The following is a 6,459-nucleotide window of genomic DNA, read 5'->3' on the forward strand; positions in this document are numbered from 1 at the left end:
CTATTTACAAAAAAAAAATCATTAGTCCTCCACATTTCATAATGAGATTTTGTCTCCGTCCAATATCATTTTGCTGTATGCTAGTCAAGTTGTAAGAGGTAAAGATGCCCGTAAATTAGCTGCACAAAAGTAATGTTCTTTTGTTGATTGGACGCAACACCCTTCAAAATAGGGTAAAGTAAGCACTAGTTGGACATGCCATTGCTGATGATGAATGGCGGCATCGTAGAAGGTTTAGAAGGGTCACCATAGCAACCTAGTGGACCGCCGTTCGCAATGCCCTTTTCGGCCACGGCATGTTCGATAGGCGGTGTGGTTTCGGACGACGCCGGTGTCATGGTGGCCGGTGCTTTCAGTAGATTAGTTTGTCCACGGACGCCATGCGCATGTTGTCGGTTGCCTGCACACCCTTCGGCCGGCGCTTGTGGGGCATGGCGTAGTGCAGCTTGTCCCAGAACCACGGATCGTCCCAGCGGACGTAAGTGTTGGTTTTGAGGTACGCCCGGAGCTCCGGATCGAGCTGATCGATATCGCCAATATCCTGGTAGATGATGGGAATGACTCGGTTGCGCTTGTCCTCCAACGACTGTAAGTACGCAGTGTTAAACTCCATCTGACCCCACACAGACTCGAGGTAGTTGAGCGAGAGGATGATAATGGTGCGTCGTGAATCCTCGACCGCTTTCGTTATCTGGAAGAAGAATTGAATTAATTAATATTATAATTATAGATGAATAGAAAACGCAGTTTGTCACTAACCTGGGTGGCAATCATCTCGCCGGCATAAAGTCACGTACGTGCCAGCAGATTTTGAAGTTGAGCTCTTCACTCTCAAGCCTCGGTAACAGCTGGTCTGTGACGAACTCCTCATCCTTGTGCGAGTACGAAATGAATGCATCGTATCGCTTATCCATATCGATTTGCTCCTCCGTGACCAACCACTGCAGCAAGTTATGCTTGAAGAGCCACACTTTGATCTCCAGGCTATATTTCATGTACAACCAGATGGCGAGTAAGCAGGCTGCAAGTACCAGTGAAACTGCCGCGCTGATATAAAATTTAAGCGTTGTCGCCCAAGCACATAGATCGTTCAGTGTAGCCGAGTTGATCGGTTGACCGTCGGAGCACTGGAGGGTAGAGTAGCCAGTAATGCGTGCTGCATTATCGACGGCAAACGCAAGCAGTGGATTTTCACAGTGGCAATCCCAAGGATTCGCCGACAGGCTGATGTTTCGGAGAGCGGTATGATTCAGCTTGAGTATGAAGGCTGCGTCGACCTCGGTCAATTGATTGCCAGGACATCGAGAAGCTCGAGCTGTACGGGCAAACTATCTCCAGGCAGAGTGGTGAAGCTGTTGTTTGCTATGTTAAGTCGGCGAATGGTATTCCACCCTTCACCCTCGTTGGATAGCTCCTTTATCGTATTCTGTTCCAGATACAGCTCGATCATATTTCGGCCGATGATCGAGGGGCTTTTGATGACGGGCACTCGGGTTAGATTAGCAGCGGTGCAGTTTACAATAGCACCCTGATCTAGGGCTCGTTTGTAGCATTTGCACTCGGTCGGACAGAAACCAGAGGATACATCAATTTTACATAGCAGATCCTCGAGGGACAGGTCTTGCGGTTTACGTCCAAGCAGCTCGGATGGCTGAGCGCAATGAAGTCCCTTTAGCGGGAAGAATTTACCGGCATTCAATTGATCTTGAAGATAAGTTACTAGCGACGAGGAAATACAGTCACAGTTGAGTGAATTATCTGCAAGAAGGATTTGTCTTGGAGTATTTATAGATCTATTACTGAAGGTAGATTTTTTACTGTCATTGAAAATGAACATGGTAATTCGGTTTGATTCCAAATTGACCTTTTCAATTTTAGGCGACAGAAATGAAAAATCCGTATCGCTAATGTTCATGATTAAGTTATGGGACAGGTCTAGAGATTGAAGGTTTTCCATGAAGCCTTTAAAGTCTCCAAATATTTTGATAATGGCGTTGTACGAAAGGTCCAGGTCGGTCAATTGTGCCAGGATGTGGAACGGTGTCTGGGATATATAATATGTTTTACCGTCGAGGTAAAATACATCTGTACCATTTTCATGCAGTGCCACTTGGTTGTGGCTAAGATTGAGCATTTTTAGTGACTGTGCCTGAGATATGAACGCATCCCTATCGATCATATAGAGCTGGTTATATTCAAGATGCAGCTCTTCCAAAGAGCGTTTAGAATCCAGTAGATATCTGCAAAAAGATAAAAGGACAAATATTGTAAACAAATTCGAATACAACAACATGTGACTTGATCTTACTTGCTCAATGTTGTTAGTTTGTTATGACCAAGGTTGAGAATGCGTAGATTATTGTTACTCTGCAGCAGGGTGTCTGGCAACTTGTGCATTAACTCGTTGTTCTGTAAATAGAGCTCCTTCAAGATGGACGAATCACGCAATAAATTTTCCGGAAGGCTTTGAAGCTTGTTGTCGCTGAGGTCGAGTTTGGTTAACTTGCTAGCCGCGGTAAAGAGTCCTTCCGGCAGCGTTGTCAATTTACAGTTTGATACAGAGACGTCCTCAAGCATCGTTAGTCCTGCGAACAGTTCATCTCCCAGTACAAGCCCGGAGCCATGCTGGTTGTCTGCCCGAAACACTATAAGCTTGGTGTTACGCTTGAGCAACCCGGAAGGTAGGCTTGTGAGCTTGTTCGAATTAAGGAACAGTTGTGTAAGGTTCGGCAGCTTATCGAACACGTCCTCTTGCAGGGTAACCAGCTCGTTATACGTTAGATCAAGTGAAGTGAGATTCGGGAGGTCAGCAAACTGTTCGATACGCTCCAACTTATTATGGTACAACGTTAGTGATCCGAGGTTGGGCAAATCGGTGATCAGCTCAGTTGGTAGTGTGGTGAGCTCATTTTCCGTCAGCTCGAGCGTGGTCAACTGAGTCAGTGGGTGAAGCAACACTTTTGAGTTGCGACTGCCACCGTCGCCTTCTCGCAGATCGATCCACGTTAGGCTCTGCAAGTACTTGAACAGTTGCGGATTGTCGAGCGGCATGCGGGAGGAATTTTTCATCGACAGCACCTGCAGTTTGGGCAGATCGGCAAATAGTTGCGGATCGAGCGTGACCTGGTCCGAAAGCTTCGCATTGTCGACGAAGAATAGCCTGCGGATCGAGGAAAGTTGGGTGCGATCGAGAAAGGCCGAGAGCAGTTCTACGAGCGACTGATTGCCTACCGGGAGTGGGCAGTTTTGATAAGCCAGCTCTTCAAACTTGAGGTTGGGTAGGTTTTGGAGGTTTTCAAGCAGTTGAAAATCGGGTTTGTCGGAACAGGTTACCTCCAGCTGGCGAGGGTTTGTGTGCAGTGTAAGTTGAACGTTGAATCCTGGACATTTCGCTTTCGATACCAAGTCAGAGTGCTTTTCAACGGTGCAGTCATTGCCGCTGGCTTGTGCCGTCAGTAAGACCACCAGGCTCAGACAGCACACCCAGACGGAACCCATCGAGGAGGATGGCGGGGTGGATGGTAGAGTTGATGTTGAGTGTATATTGTTTCTCCCTGATCCTGAAAAGAATAACACAGGAATAACAGGTATTAGGTGTTAGCGATAATGTTGCTGATCGGGTTTACGATTAGATGCAAACTAGGTTGACGGGTATGTTTCCTTTGTATATGAAATATTTGCCAACCATTCTGGCATTGTCGTCATTCTGTAGTAGTGGTAGTGATTCTATACTGTAGTCGATGTAATGAGACAATGTCAGTAGTCATGGTCGGTCCCAACAAGCACACACAAATCATATGCATAAATGGACATTTGTAAACGATTGCATAGATGAGAATGGGTTCTAAAATTAATGCAGCCTATCAGTAGCATCGGCAATCCATGGATGCTTTTTGAGGAACGTACTAGGTTGAATGACGTGTGGTTTGAAAGCTGCAAATGGAAACGGAAACTGCTGACTTTTAAAACATGGCTGTTATTCTTTCGGCAGCAGTGCAAAATTGTTCATTCCGTAACGCGATCTTGTCGATCAAGAAATCGAAGATGGCGATAATGACTCTATCGCTCTGCAATAGTACAGCGGGAAAAAGTCAGTACGTTAGGATCCGTGGTTCAGTGTGTGTTGGCTGTTGGTGAGTCGAGTGATCAAAGATCCGAGATATGGCGTAGAGTCGGCGAGCGAGAAGAAGAGAGGCTGCATTCACTTGACGCACAGCAACACATAAACACACGAACACACACGCTTAACCACATTGGGACGATCGCGGACGTCGCTTATCGTCTGTGGGGTACGTCGAATGGTAACCGGTTTCACTGATGGCGTCGTACGTTAGAAGAGCGACGAGATGCGTAAAACTATATAGATTGAATTAATGTGGCATACGCTGCCGGGATGAACTTTGGCAAGCGCTGATTTTACCTTACAAATTTAGTTTAATGCACAACACTGCGGCATTTACACGACTTACCTGTCCGGAGGCTGCGTGGTGGTGTAGCCGTACTACTTCGCACGACGTAATGGGTTCCCGTGGTCCGGTCTGCCTCTGCTCAACGCGCGAATAGGCCTCGACTTGTTTTTGTTCTGCGTGTGCCTTTCCCCAACGCGGTTAGCCACCGTGCCAATTACGTGCTTTCGGGGCTTTCCCAGATGACTGTTTTGCTGCACACAAACACCTTGACACGTGCACGCGATGCATGTGTATGGGTGTGCGTGTGCGTGCGCGCTAGGCGATCGATCCGCAGGTAGTGTCTATTGTGTCTGTGGCCGCGAAATGCGTGTAAACAACAAAACCCGTCTACCCTTTCTATCGAACGATCGCGACTGTTGCTTCACGCACACAAACAAAACCTAAGGGTATAAACTTCGGTGGTGCGTCAGCCCTGCGTCAACTAGCCCGCGAAACTGCGTCCGTTGCCGCGAGCTACTGAGAGCGTACTGACGAGGGAGGGCACAGCGAATCCGTGAGCATATCGCATCGTGTTGCGCCCTCTCTCGCGCTTGGTAGGGCGCCTGTAACTCCTGCTTTGTATTGGGTTTATGTTTATATGTGTGTATGTTTCTAGCGAACAAAAGGGGTATTGATTTACTGAACACACTGTATAGTAGTCGGGTCGGGTGCAGTTTATTGGATGCTATACGAGATAGCTTAAATACGTGTCAAACAAACGGTGGCATTCAACTAGCGCTGCCACATTTTCCTGGAAGTATGAGAATAAAGTTACATTTGCTAAAACAAAGACAAGCAATCACGGCTCAGATTTGTATCGCTAATCACGTTTGTCGCGGGAGGGAAAAAATCACGTGCCAGTATTACAAACCAAAACAGTAGGTACGTATCACATTCCAATGTCTGTCGCTTCCCAAACGGGTAGTTTTACTGATCCGCTACCTATACGGTCGTACTTTACCGGTCAATTTGGAAAAACCAATGTTATTATAGATTTGAGCCTTAATTTTTGACCTGTAACATTGTGGCTCATGTGTGGTTTTTGCCTATTTCTTAACCTATTATGCCACCAATAATGCCTATAACAGATTTTGAAATATAACAGATTTTCATATTTTATACTAGATTTTCAATGAACAGGCAGCACACATGCCATAACCTTTTTTTAAATATGTGTCAACATTCGTCAGGATTGCTTTGGGCCTCCTAAGCAAAGAGAATAATTTCATTGTTTTTTGTTTTAAGTTTTTTTCTACAACAACCATCATTAATCATAGTTGATTTACCCAAATCCATTGTGTTTTGGCATCATTTTATAATTTTTTCTCATTATTTTATGGTGCGATTATAGGTACAAAAACACATACGTGTAATCATAAAATCTCATCAGCCAAAACTTAAACCTAAGCCGTCACCTAAACTGATTTCATGTTAATATTCATAAAAAGAAATGGAAAATATGAAAAATGAGTGAAAAATAGACGTTTGATGTTTATATCTGCACTGCGTTTATTATATAAAGCTAAAGCCACAGTTAATATTTTCGTCAATCAAATAATGAAGTTTGATGAGTATATCGTCAGAAATTCGATATTACATCAGTAATTAATCTTCATTATTCAAATCAAACCGCAAATCATTCAAATCAAAATAGCCGTGATTCGTGAAACAATTGTCAACTTATACCGACAACGGTCTTGACCGATAACGGTTGTGTGCCATAGAATAAGAAGAAGATTAGCCATATTGCAACCAAAGCAGAGAAAACTGTTTTTTCTTAAATTTTCTGTGTTCAGGAAGACAAAACATGCTACAATATAAATTTCTTGAAGTATGCGTATATTTCCCTTCTTTAATTTTAATGTACTAAAACATGTAAGCAGCACTACAAATTGCAGCATTACAGGTAAATTTAGCATTATTTCTCGGAATAAAACATATAACTGTAATTTAACATAAACTGATAGTCGACTGCAGATATTTTTTATACTAGATGTTCATTTACACACTT

At 44.3% G+C, this 6,459-nt stretch overlaps 1 pseudogene; it reads right to left on the minus strand.

The window, feature by feature from the left end:
• Positions 1 to 108: 108 nt before the first annotated feature.
• On the minus strand, positions 109 to 4,951 carry LOC121588487 (annotated as a pseudogene).
• Positions 4,952 to 6,459: the final 1,508 nt, after the last annotated feature.

This window comes from Anopheles merus, chromosome X, assembly GCF_017562075.2.
Source record: "Anopheles merus strain MAF chromosome X, AmerM5.1, whole genome shotgun sequence".
NCBI lineage: Eukaryota > Metazoa > Arthropoda > Insecta > Diptera > Culicidae > Anopheles > Anopheles merus.